The sequence below is a fragment of the Eptatretus burgeri genome, chromosome 6 (assembly GCF_056783735.1).
Source record: "Eptatretus burgeri isolate ZD-2024b chromosome 6, Ebu_testis_v1, whole genome shotgun sequence".
Taxonomy (NCBI): domain Eukaryota; kingdom Metazoa; phylum Chordata; class Myxini; order Myxiniformes; family Myxinidae; genus Eptatretus; species Eptatretus burgeri.
Genome location: NC_140966.1, coordinates 88,896,082 through 88,909,028, shown reverse-complemented (window position 1 = coordinate 88,909,028; position 12,947 = coordinate 88,896,082).

Sequence of the window (12,947 nt, the reverse complement as noted above, 5' to 3'; positions counted from 1 at the left end):
CCCAACCTCTCACACCCTCGATCACTCACACCCTCGATCACTCGCACCCGATCTCAGTCTCACACTCAACCTCTCACACCCTCGTCACGCACACCCAACCTCTCACACCCTCGTCACGCACACCCAACCTCTCACACCCTCGTCACGCATACCCAACCTCTCACACCCTCTTCACACACACCCAACCTCTCACACCCTCGTCACGCATACCCAACCTCTCAATTAGTCCTCGATCACGCACACCCAACCTCTCACATCCTCGTCACGCACACCCAACCTCACACCCTCGTCACGCACACCCAACCTCTCAATTAGTCCTCGATCACGCACACCCAACCTCTCACACCCTCGTCACGCACACCCAACCTCTCAATTAGTCCTCGATCACGCACACCCAACCTCTCACACCCGTCACGCACACCCAACCTCTTCACCAAGTTTATTCCGGATCCGTCCGTAACATTGTGAGATATCTTGTTCACAGACAAACACGAACGAACATCGGGGGGAACACACAACCTCGGTCCACCTCCCCGAGTGGAGGTAAAAATGATGGGATAGTACAGGAAGAGGAGGGTGTGAGATTGAGTGTATGTGAGATCGAGGGTGTGTGAGATCGAGTGTGTGTGTATGATCGGGTGTGAGAGATTGGGTGTGTGAGAGGTTGGGTGTGCGTGAGGAGAGGTGTGAGGTTGGGTGTGCGTGATCGAGGGTGTGAGACTGAGATCGGGTGTGTGTGATGAGGGTGTGAGAGGTTGGGTGTGCGTGACGAGGGTGTGAGAGGTTGGGTGTACGTGACGAGGGTGTGAGGTCGGGTGTGTGTGATCGAGGGTGTGAGGGGTTGGGTGTGTGTGATCGAGGGTGTGAGAGGTTGGGTGTGTGTGATCGAGGGTGTGAGGTTGGGTGTGCGTGACGAGGGTGTGAGAGGTTGGGTGTGCGTAATGAGGGTGTGAGAGGTTGGGTGTGTGTGTGATTGAGGGTGTGAGAGGTTGGGTGTGCGTGACGAGGGGGTGAGAGGTTGGGGGTACGTGACGAGGGTGTGAGGTCGGGTGAGTGTGAACGAGGGTGTGAGGGGCTGGGTGTGTGTGATCGAGGGTGTGAGAGGTTGGGTGTGTGTGATCGAGGGTGTGAGGTTGGGTGTGCGTGACGAGGGTGTGAGAGGTTGGGGTGCGTAATGAGGGTGTGAGAGGTTGGGTGTGTGTGTGATTGAGGGTGTGAGAGGTTGGGTGTGCTTGACGAGGGTGTGAGAGGTTGGGTGTGTGACTGATCGAGGGTGTGGGTGATCGGGTCTGTGAGACTGAGATCGGGTGTGAGAGGTTAGGTGTGTGTGATCGAGGGTGTGAGAGGTTGGGTCTGTGTGATCGAGGGTGTGAGAGGTTGGGTTTGTGTGATCGAGGGTGTGAGAGGTTGGGTGTGCGTGACGAGGGTGTGAGATGTTGGGTGTGCGTGACGAGGGTGTGAGAGGTTGGGTGTGTGTGATTGAGGGTGTGAGGTTGCGTGTATGTGATTGAGGGTGTGAAAGGTTGGGTGTGTATGATCGAGGGTGTGAGAAGTTGGGTGTGCGTGATCGAAGGTGTGAGACTGAGATCGGGTGTGAGTGATCGAGGGTGTGAGAGGTTGTGTGTATGTGATCGAGCGTGTGCGTGATGAGGGTGTGAAAGATTGGGTGTGTATGATCGAGGGTGTGAGAAGTTGGGTGTGCGTGATCGGAGGTGTGAGAAGTTGGGTGTGCGTGATCGAAGGTGTGAGACTGAGATCGGGTGTGTGTGATCGAGGGTGTGAGAGGTTGGGTGTGCATGGCGAGGGTGTGAGGTTGGGTGTGCGTGATCGAGGGTGTGAGGTTGGATGTGTGTGCTCGAGGGTGTGAGAGGTTGGGTGTGCATGACGAGATGTGAGAGGTTGGGTGTGAGACTGAGATCGGGTGCGAGCGATCGAGGGTGTGAGTGATCGAGGGTGTGAGAGGTTGGGTGTGCGTGATCGAGGGTGTGAGAGGTTGGATGTGTGTGACAAGGGTGTGAGAGGTTGAGTGTGAGACTGAGATCGGGTGCGAGTGATCGAGGGTGTGAGTGATCGAGGGTGTGAGAGGTTGGGTGTGCGTGATCGAGGGTGTGAGAGATCGAGGGTGTGAGAGATCAAGGGTGTGAGATTGAGGGTGTTTGATCGGGTGTGTGTGTGTTCGGGTGTGAGAGATCGGGTGTGTGAGATCGAGGATGTGTTTGGTCGGGTGTGAGAGATCGGGTGTGTGTGATCGGGGGTGTGAGATCAGGTGTGAGAGATCAAGGGTGTGTATGATCGGGTGTGACAGATTGAGGGTGTGTGTGGTCGGGTGTGAGAGATCGGGTGTGTGTGATCAGGTGTGAGAGATCGAGGGTGTGGGTGATCGGGTGTGTGAGATCGAGGGTGTGTGAGATCGAGGGTGTGTGAGATCGAGTGTGTGAGAGATCGGGTGTGTGAGATCGAGGGTGTGTGAGATTGAGGGGTGGGTGATCGGGTGTGTGAGATCGAGGGTGTGTGAGATCGAGGGTGTGTGTGGTCGGGTGTGAGAGATCGGGTGTGTGTGATCGGGTGTGTGAGATCAAGGGTGTGTATGGTCGGGTGTGAGAGGTCAGATGTGTGTGATCGGGTGTGAGAGATCGAGGGTGTGTATGATCGGGTGTGAGAGATCGAGGGTGTGGGTGATCGGGTGTGAGAGATTGGGTGTGTGATATTGAGGGTGTGTGAGATCGAGGGTGAGAGGTTGGGTGTGTGTGATCGAGGGTGTGAGAGATCGAGGGTGTGAGAGATCAAGGGTGTGAGATTGAGGGTGTTTGATCGGGTGTGTGTGTGATCGGGTGTGAGAGATCAGGTGTGTGTGAGATCGAGGGTGTGGGTGATCGGGTGTGAGAGATCGAGGGTGTGTGAGATCGAGGGTGTGGGTGATCGGGTGTGAGAGATCGGGTGTGAGAGATCGGGGGTGTGTGAGATAGAGGGTGAGAGGTTGGGTGTGTGTGATCGAGGGTGTGAGAGGTTGGGTGTGCGTGATGAGGGTGTGAGAGGTTGGGTGTGTGAGATCGAGGGTGTGTGAGATCGAGGGTGTGGGTGATCGGGTGTGAGAGATCGGATGTGAGAGATCGGGTGTGTGAGATCGAGGGTGTGTATGAAAGGTATATGGAGGAACTTGTGGCCTGAATGTGTCACTGACTTGAAAGGATTTAAAGATGTCGTCCCCACTATGGAGAAAGTTACCCTCTGCTTGGCCAATAAAGTGAGTTTTAAACAAAGTTACGTAACAAAATTACGTGATGATTGGATGGAAAATGCGGCCGGCTATCCAAAAACAAATCCGTTTTCTGCAGGCCTGGGTCGTGGGGTGGTTCATTTTCCTGTTGTTGCAGGCCTGGGTCGTGGGGTGGTTCATTTTCCTGTTGTTGCAGGCCTGGGTCGTGGGGTGGTTCATTTTCCTGTTGTTGCAGGCCTGGGTCGTGGGGTGGTTCATTTTCCTGTTGTTGCAGGCCTGGGTCGTGGGGTGGTTCATTTTCCTGTTGTTGCAGGCCTGGGTCGTGGGGTGGTTCATTTTCCTGTTGTTGCAGGCCTGGGTCGTGGGGTGGTTCATTTTCCTGTTGTTGCAGGCCTGGGTCGTGGGGTGGTTCATTTTCCTGTTGTTGCAGGCCTGGGTCGTGGGGTGGTTCATTTTCCTGTTGTTGCAGGCCTGGGTCGTGGGGTGGTTCATTTTCCTGTTGTTGCAGGCCTGGGTCGTGGGGTGGTTCATTTTCCTGTTGTTGCAGGCCTGGGTCGTGGGGTGGTTCATTTTCCTGTTGTTGCAGGCCTGGGTCGTGGGGTGGTTCATTTTCCTGTTGTTGCAGGCCTGGGTCGTGGGGTGGTTCATTTTCCTGTTGTTGCAGGCCTGGGTCGTGGGGTGGTTCATTTTCCTGTTGTTGCAGGCCTGGGTCGTGGGGTGGTTCATTTTCCTGTTGTTGCAGGCCTGGGTCGTGGGGTGGTTCATTTTCCTGTTGTTGCAGGCCTGGGTCGTGGGGTGGTTCATTTTCCTGTTGTTGCAGGCCTGGGTCGTGGGGTGGTTCATTTTCCTGTTGTTGCAGGCCTGGGTCGTGGGGTGGTTCATTTTCCTGTTGTTGCAGGCCTGGGTCGTGGGGTGGTTCATTTTCCTGTTGTTGCAGGCCTGGGTCGTGGGGTGGTTCATTTTCCTGTTGTTGCAGGCCTGGGTCGTGGGGTGGTTCATTTTCCTGTTGTTGCAGGCCTGGGTCGTGGGGTGGTTCATTTTCCTGTTGTTGCAGGCCTGGGTCGTGGGGTGGTTCATTTTCCTGTTGTTGCAGGCCTGGGTCGTGGGGTGGTTCATTTTCCTGTTGTTGCAGGCCTGGGTCGTGGGGTGGTTCATTTTCCTGTTGTTGCAGGCCTGGGTCGTGGGGTGGTTCATTTTCCTGTTGTTGCAGGCCTGGGTCGTGGGGTGGTTCATTTTCCTGTTGTCGGAATAAAGAGCCTTGACCTTGTGATAACAACTTTTTAATCTAAAATAATCATTAAAACGGCATCAAGAAGGAACCCACTCCCACACACCGAACACCACCACATTACTACCGACACTCACGGATCTGTAACACTCCCTCCCCTGCACTTGTCTACACAACAAACACAAACCGTAGTTGCCAACATTGAGGGAAGAAAAAGAGGTGGGATGGGGAGGATCCGTGGTGCGAGGGAGTGGTGTACGAGGGGTGGGGTGGGGGTGCTGTCTAATTGAGGGGAGCGTCTCACCTCCTCCTTGTGAAGAGCAAGTGTGCCTACTTCAGGTTGTGGGACGTGGAAAGGTCTGGGAGAGGGGTGTGTCCCTCCAACCCTAATGCAAACAACACTAACACTAATCCTCCAGGTAACCTGCATCTGCTATAAACCTGTTCCTTGCCACCCTTTGGGATGTGTCCGCAGGATTAAGGGGTGAAAGGCAAGGCAACACTCAAGTTGGACCAGAACGTTTATTCCACAATCCACATCCTCTGCGTCTGCGCACCTGGGTAACGTCACACAGAACATGTCAACATCCTCCCTCCCAAAAGGACTATACATTAGTACAAGGTACAATCACTACAAGTTCAATCGTTCAGGTGCCGAACGCATGTGAGCACAGCGTCGCAAAAGGGGGTGACTGTGCTTGTAGAGTGCTGACAACAGCAGACTCAGGAGGAGATGGAGGAGGACAAGGGATACAGGTTCCAACCCTCCACGATGGGGTTCAGTCATGTTAGGGTGTGCCACTTGACTCACAACTAGAATAGATACCAAGGGTTCACTTTCGATGGGGCTGAACATGGTTTGGAGGATTGGGTTCACAATACCTTAGGAGGAGCTGGACATCTGGTCAATATGTTTAAGTACTATATGTCCATTAGACAGTTCCACAACAAATACAGAGTTGCCAATTCTGTTGATTCCATAATCAGTGAGCTCTTTAGGTCCATGGCCAGGATTCAGCAAGAAAACAGGATGGAACATATTAATGGCACATGGAACTGAGCTCCTGTCATGGTACCACTTCTGTTTAAACATGTGGTGAGTAACTATGGATGAATCATTAGGATGGAATAGGGCTAAGTTTGGCTTTCACATTCGAATGAACATCATTTCTGCAGGTGTGCATCCAGTGGTTGTGTGCAGGTGTGCGCTCTACGTAAATAAAATGCGTGACAACCGGTCTGCAGACAATGGCTGTCATTCGCCATTTTGAGACCACTCTTGATCACCTTCACAGCTTTCTCAGCATGACCGTTCAAATCAGGTTTGAAGGTTGCACTGCGATAGTTCTTGATACCATTCTGTTTCAAGAAATCATTCTACACAAACAACACCTTGTTAGTCTCTTCTTTTTTTTCAGAGCTTCCAATCCACGAAGACCTACCTGCAGAATCTACCAAATTTGCAACTCAAGTCACGCAAACCTTTCTGGAGATCTGAAAATGTTTTGAGTGATGTGGGGTTTAACACAAAGGCAAAGTGATGCAATCACTGGACACAATAACATTGGTCACAAAGCCCTGATGAGTGATCCGAGCCTCCAGGTTTCAACCTCCCCAGGAAATGGTGGCTGCGCTCAACAGGATCTGTACTCTCCATGCAAGACCACCACAGCACCTCCACAAATGGTATTTCAAGAACAGCCCAGCATGTGACTCTGCTGTCACTGGGTGGTCACCCGGATCAGACTGTTCATCGTATTGTAAACGAGCATCACCTACGGAAATTTAATAAAGGACTTATGGCAATCCACCTCACAACAGACAGTGCTGTGACTCGGCTGTCCAACTTAGACTTATATTTGTGAGCTGCAATCTATCATACGCAAGAAAACCCTTGTGAATGTTGCAACATCACTCCTTCATGCCTTGATCACTCCTTGGTGACCTCATCTCATAATATCCGAGTGTAAGCAGATTCCAAATCAAGGTGGCTAAATGGCTTTCCGCCATAAAGTGGAGCAAACAAGTCATCTAATTCGGGCAGAGGGTAATGGTCCTGCTTGAAATACCTGTTGATTGTTGTTTTGGAATCATCAGAAATCCAAACACTATCATTAGCCTTTAATACAGGAACAATTGAACATGCCATTTACTCAACTAAACAGGACTGTTAACATATTCCTTCTGCAGGTGGTCGAGCTCTGCCTCGAGTCATGTGAGGCATGGATGACCTAGCTTTACAGAAAACTGGCTTAGCACTCTCATCTGCATAGATTTTAGCTTTTATCACCTTTTGAAGTGCCGACACCACCTTCAAATAAGGAGTTATTTGTCAAGAATAGCATTGTGAAAAACGGAATGTCGCGAACATCCTCGTGCTTGGCAGAGGAGCATTAGTTAGTGAGATGGGTTTAGCGATAGATTGACTGGCCTCATGGGGCCTGGTAAAACGAATTAGGGAAATTTCGTTTAGAATTAGGAATGGATTGGAGACTTGGACAGACATGGAACGTGTAGTGGGGACGTAGCTTAGTAATAGAATTAAATGGAACGTGCATTAGTATAAGGGATGACGAGTGGCACGAATTAGTTAGGGGGATGTAGTTGTTGGAGTGTTGGTGTGAAAATAGAAACGAAGGAAGAAACATGATGAGTGAATGTGGGTCAGCGGGCCCGAGTGTGAGTGGAGTGAATGTGGAATGCATGGTGCGAATGAATGATTGGGGGGAGGAGTGAATCCCACCCAAGGGACCCCGGGGTTAGTGTAATGTTAGTTCGTGGGTTAGTTAAATAAACCAAAATGGATGTCAGTTTCTTGTTGGTGTGAACGAAGGCACAAAACCTGTGGAAGGGTGCAGGAGTCTATTGACCGGCTGGGAGCGTGGCTGTGGAAATGTGCGCACTGAGTAGAGGGCCCCCTGGGCACCGGAGTAGTCAGCCAGGGTAGGCCATAGGTCCAAGGGACCGAGTTAGTGTAATGGGCACGGGCAACCCACGGAAACGGGACTCAGAGCACCAAAATGCAACGTGGGCATCGAAGGGGACACTGCCAGGGGCATTCCCCACGTTCATACGGAGTAGGTAGGCTCGGAGACAGCCTCAGCGACCCGAAGGTGCCGTAGTTTGAGTTCGGCAGAGGGATATCCCTGCCAATTGAGCCACGCTGCCCAGCCATGAAATTTTACAAGGGCACGAGAGAAAATTTGTGGGCCGGGCCCAAATGAATAACGAACATCAATACAGGCGACAGGAATCATGGTTTCTAGAACCAATAGTTTAAAGAGACAGGCGTGTTGAAAAGCCCCGGGGATAGATTAACGTTTAGTAAATGCTCGGATAGATAGAAAACATGTACCCCTTCGCACCATCCATCCCTTCGCTCTTCGTAGGCCGCTGGACTCATCTTTGGAAATTGCTGAAATCTGAGGGAGTTGTTCTGAGGCTGCATTGGGCCTCGAGACAAATTCACCAGTCTCTTCCTCAATCCCCTCAAAAAGGATCTTAGGGATTGGGGATAGACGGTCAGGACAGGTTAGCCAAACAAAGACGATAAGGGGGCTAGGCACATATGTAATTATGAAAAAAAGATAGAATAAAATAAATAAAAATAAAATAAAATAGTCTAAATTTCGTTGTTGTTTTGTTGTTGCAAACTAATGGGGTTAGGTATGGACAAAGACAGGCAAAGGCGATAGGTTGGAGGGAGACCATAGGGTAGGTCCGAGCTCGTTTTCAGACCGGCCGGCGCCACTACACTCCCTCCACAACCTCATGAGACCAGACTGAGGCTGGCCAACTTCGTGTGCCGACCTCCTCTGGTACTGCATCTTGCCTGGTCTGCATTTGCCATGCTTTGCTTGCCTTTACCTTGCCTCCACACCTGCCCATGCCTTTGTTTGCTTACTCATGTCATAACCTTCACCATGTGCTCCAGGACCACCTCTGAAAGTGTTTTGCAAGGACTGCCCTGCAGGCAGCTGCAGTGCCCAGGAACAGGAACTTTGAGCATCCCGGATACCTCCTTGTTGTTGCATGAAAGCCAGTTCCAATGGACCGGGGACTGCACTGAGCAGCCCGGAGCTCTTGTTGTATAAAGGCCAGTTCAAATGCCCTGTGACATGGCGTATGGCTTGCCGTGTTAGGGTGAGTTACCTCCAGCAGCCGAAAAAACCCCCCCAAAAAACAGGAACTCAACGACAAACAAGGGACCTTTGATGGCCCTAAAGACGTTTGACTATCGATGCCTGCTGTGTACTCACCCACAAATGTTAACTTTGCTGTGTTTTCTCTCCTCAAATCACAGGTCCTGAGCCATGGGTAGTGTAAATATTAGGACTGTACATAATTTTAGCCCACCTGTTGTTTGTTTAGCGCCGGTAGTTAAGTTGTCCGAGTGAGTCTGTTAGTTTAGTTACGCAACGCACTAGGTATTTTTTTTTTGGGACATGTATTCAAATGTCGCACTCAGGGATCCGTAGGTAAAACTTACTAGGGGAAAACCTACACCTACATGCTACACGAAAATTGACGACTCGGGTCGAGTCTATAAAAAGGGGGGGGGGTAGTGTTACGAATCTGGAAACCATGCGCACTCAACATTCAGGTCCCAAAGTTAGTTATGCTGGTAAGTACGTGTGTAGTCAGGACCCCATCCTTTTGTTTAGCGGGAGGATTAAATGTGTGCGTTGTGATGTCTTTAGTTCGGTTTTACATCCAACGAACCCTCCAACAAGCCATTTTATAACCAACAACCATCCCATCTGCATGACCCAACCTGCCCATCACCACCCGTTGGCTGCTCGTACCTTAACTTGCCGAGGGGGGGGGGGCTCGTGGTTCCAGTCCTCGGCTTGTAGTTGTTGTATGTTTTTTTTTCAGCGTTGATCCTGTTACTCTTCGCGAGCGAAGCCACGTGGAGAATATGGGGTCTCCGAACAGGGGCCACAGCTCCGCCCCGGTAAGGTGCGGCCGTAGGCCAATGAGGGACGGACAGTGAGATGATTCTTGCCAAGGCCCCTCCCCGTTTAGGAGATATATCCCCGAGCAGACTCATTTGTCGTCGTGGCGCTGGGAGATCTGAAGGGCTTGATTGGTTACAAGTTGGTTGCCGGTGGTTGGGCTGGAGAATGACGTTCATGGAGCCTTGGTGGGTCCCGTCTGCAATCCTGATCTCCGCCCCGGAGCACCAATTGTTCCACGCGGCTGCCTCCACGAGCCACGAGTCCCACACGTGTGGCTGGGACCTTCAATGACCCACAGGTGTCCATCCAAACTCTGGCCCCCAGCTCGTCTCTCTCATCGACTGGAGGGTCCAATAAAAACTCCGGGGGTTTCTTTTCTTTTTGTGTGTGTGACTGCGTGTGGGCCCGTCTATAAGTAGAATTGTTTAAGTGTTTATTTCATCATTGTAAATACTGCATTGCATATTCATGATAACTCTTGCCCTGTGTCTTTATTTTACTGTAAATAAATTTATTAGAAATGTTCCCAGTCCGTTTCTGTCCCTTCTTACATTGGTCCAGCATGGTTCGTATCCGAGTTGAGACGGGGTTTCTTTCCCGATAATCCGTTAATTCTAGCCGGCACGGCTTTGGCAGTTTCCGCTCGGCTGCAGCCAAACTGGAGTTGGTAGTCGGTGGTTGGAACTCTACTGCAGTCAGTCGAGTGACCCGGTTCAAGAAAGACGTGCCAAGGGCGTGAATCCCAGGTAGCCAAGACTGCGTGGTTACTTAAGTATATTGGGATCTCGACAATTAACCCTACGCAACGCGGTCGAGATATTGGCGTTTCATGGTCGATTAATCAACCCGCCGGCTTCGGAGTTATCCAAGCGACGGCCAATAATTCCAGGGAGTCTGGTAGGAGAGGGCGTAAACTTCCCCACCTCACGGTCGTTCTCGCCACCGACCCCTGGCCCACAACAATATATATATATATATATATATATATATATATATATATATATATATATATATATATATATATATATATATATATATATATATATATATATATATATGTCCATCCAAACACCCCCACCCCGTCCTCCCCAATGTACACATGTACATACCAACAAAAATATCCTCCCCTCGCTCCTTGAACCCACCCCCACCCCCACCCCCACCTCGCCTCTTACTCCCCGACAACTCTCCCAACCTTTCTCACCCCCCTCCACCCCCTTCCACATCTCTCTTACATTTGTGTCTTCAATCTTCCCTCTCCTCCTCCTCCACCTATCTCCTCCCCTCCCCTCCTCACTTCTCTCCTCCCCTCCTTCCCCTCCCCACTTCTCTTTCTCGATTCCACTCCTCTCCCTTATTCATCTCACTACACATTTCATTTTACTCCATATCTCACATCATTCCACTCCTCATTCTCCTCGTCCTACCCTCCTCACACCTCCTCTTCCTCCATGTACATATTGATGTGTATGTAACGGTCATTTCTCCCCAGAGACTGGATAACATCTGTACGCTCGTTGATTGTCACCGGAGTGTTTTCCCTCCAACGGAGGGGGTTAGTGAGGGACAAAAAAGGGGTTCGTGAGTGGGACGAGAGGTTGAGTACACGGTTTAACGTGAAGGACACTCTCGCTGTTGTTTTTCTTGTTTGCTACATTTGTTGTGTTCATAGTTATTTATACACTCGATGTGTAAGTGTCCCCGCCAAAAGTACATAACGTGTTCCCAACGTGTGTGGACCACCCGCCAAATCCGCCTCCCCCATTCGTTTCTTCTCCGGCGTACGTAATAAATAAATGCCCTGTAAGTCAAAATTGACTCCAGTCCTCGATATCTCATCTAACGTTTGTCGGCATTAAAAATGCAGAAAATGTTTGGAGATGATCGAAAATAAAATCGATAAATATCTACCGACAACAACAACGTCACACGATACCACTTCCGTATGGATCAAAAATAGCACATCAACAAGCCTCTCTTTTTTGGATCAAAAATGGCACGACAAGTCTCTCTCTCTCTTTTTGGATCAAAAATGGCACGACAAGTCTCTCTCTCTCTTGTTGGATCAAAAATGGCACGACAAGTCTCTCTCTCTTTTTGGATCAAAAATGGCACAAGTCTCTCTCTCTTGTTGGATCAAAAATGGCACGACAAGTCTCTCTCTTTTTGGATCAAAAATGGCACGACAAGTCTCTCTCTTTTTGGATCAAAAATGGCACGACAAATCTCTCTTTTTTTGGATCAAAAATGGCAGGACAAGTATCTCTCTCTCTCTCTTTAGATCAAAAATGGCACGACAAATCTCTCTTTTTGGATCAAAAATGGCACGACAAGTCTCTCTCTTCTTGGATCAAAAATGGCACGACAAATCTCTCTCTTTTTGGATCAAAAATGGCAGGACAAGTATCTCTCTCTCTTTGGATCAAAAATGGCACAAGTCTCTCTCTTTTTGGATCAAAAATGGCACGACAAGTCTCTCTCTCTCTTTTTGGATCAAAAATGGCATGACAAGTCTCTTTCTCTTGTTGGATCAAAAATGGCACGACAAGTCTCTCTTTTTGGATCAAAAATGGCACGACAAGTCTCTCCCTCTTTTTGGATCAAAAATGGCACGACAAGTCTCTCTCTTTTTGGATCAAAAATGGCACGACAAGTCTCTCTCTCTTGTTGGATCAAAAATGGCACGACAAGTCTCTTTTTAGATCAAAAATGGCACGACAAGTCTCTCTCTCTTTTTGGATCAAAAATGGCACGACAATCTCTCTCTTTTTGGATCAAAAATGGCATGACAACTCTCTCTTTTGGATCAAAAATGGCACAAGCCTCTCTCTCTTTTTGGATCAAAAATGTCACGACAAGTCTCTCTCTCTCTCTCTTTTTGGATCAAAAATTGCACGACAAGTCTCTTTCTCTCTTTTTGGATCAAAAATGGCAGGACAAGTCTCTCTCTATTTGGATCAAAAATGGCATGACAACTCTCTCTTTTGGATCAAAAATGGCACAAGCCTCTCTCTCTTCTTGGATCAAAAATGGCACGACAAGTCTCTCTCTTTTTGGATCAAAAATGGCACGACAAGTCTCTCTCTCTTTTTGGATCAAAAATGGCACGACAAGTCTCTCTCTCTCTCTCTCTCTTTTTGGATCAAAAATTGCACGACAAGTCTCTCTCTGGTTTTGGAGTCTCTCTCTGGTTTTGGATCAAAAATGGCGTCATGTCAAACGTCTGTCACGAAGCCATACATTTATTACCGACGCCAAAATGGAGGAGCTTTGACGTTCTGTTTTTTTTTTAAGCACTCGCTATTCCTTGGAGTACAAAATGAAGAACATTAGAGCAAATACAGTTTAATATCATAAAGCTTTTCCAAAAGTTCCGTTTCTCCCAGAATTCGTGGGTCACCTTCAAACATTTTTAAAAAAAAGATCAAACTGCAGGTCCTGCCTAAACTCTTAAAGGTTGTGGCGTTGAAACATAATTGTGTAACTGCAAAAATGACCGGTTAGAATCGAATAAAAAATATTTCGCATCGTCGGGAAATTA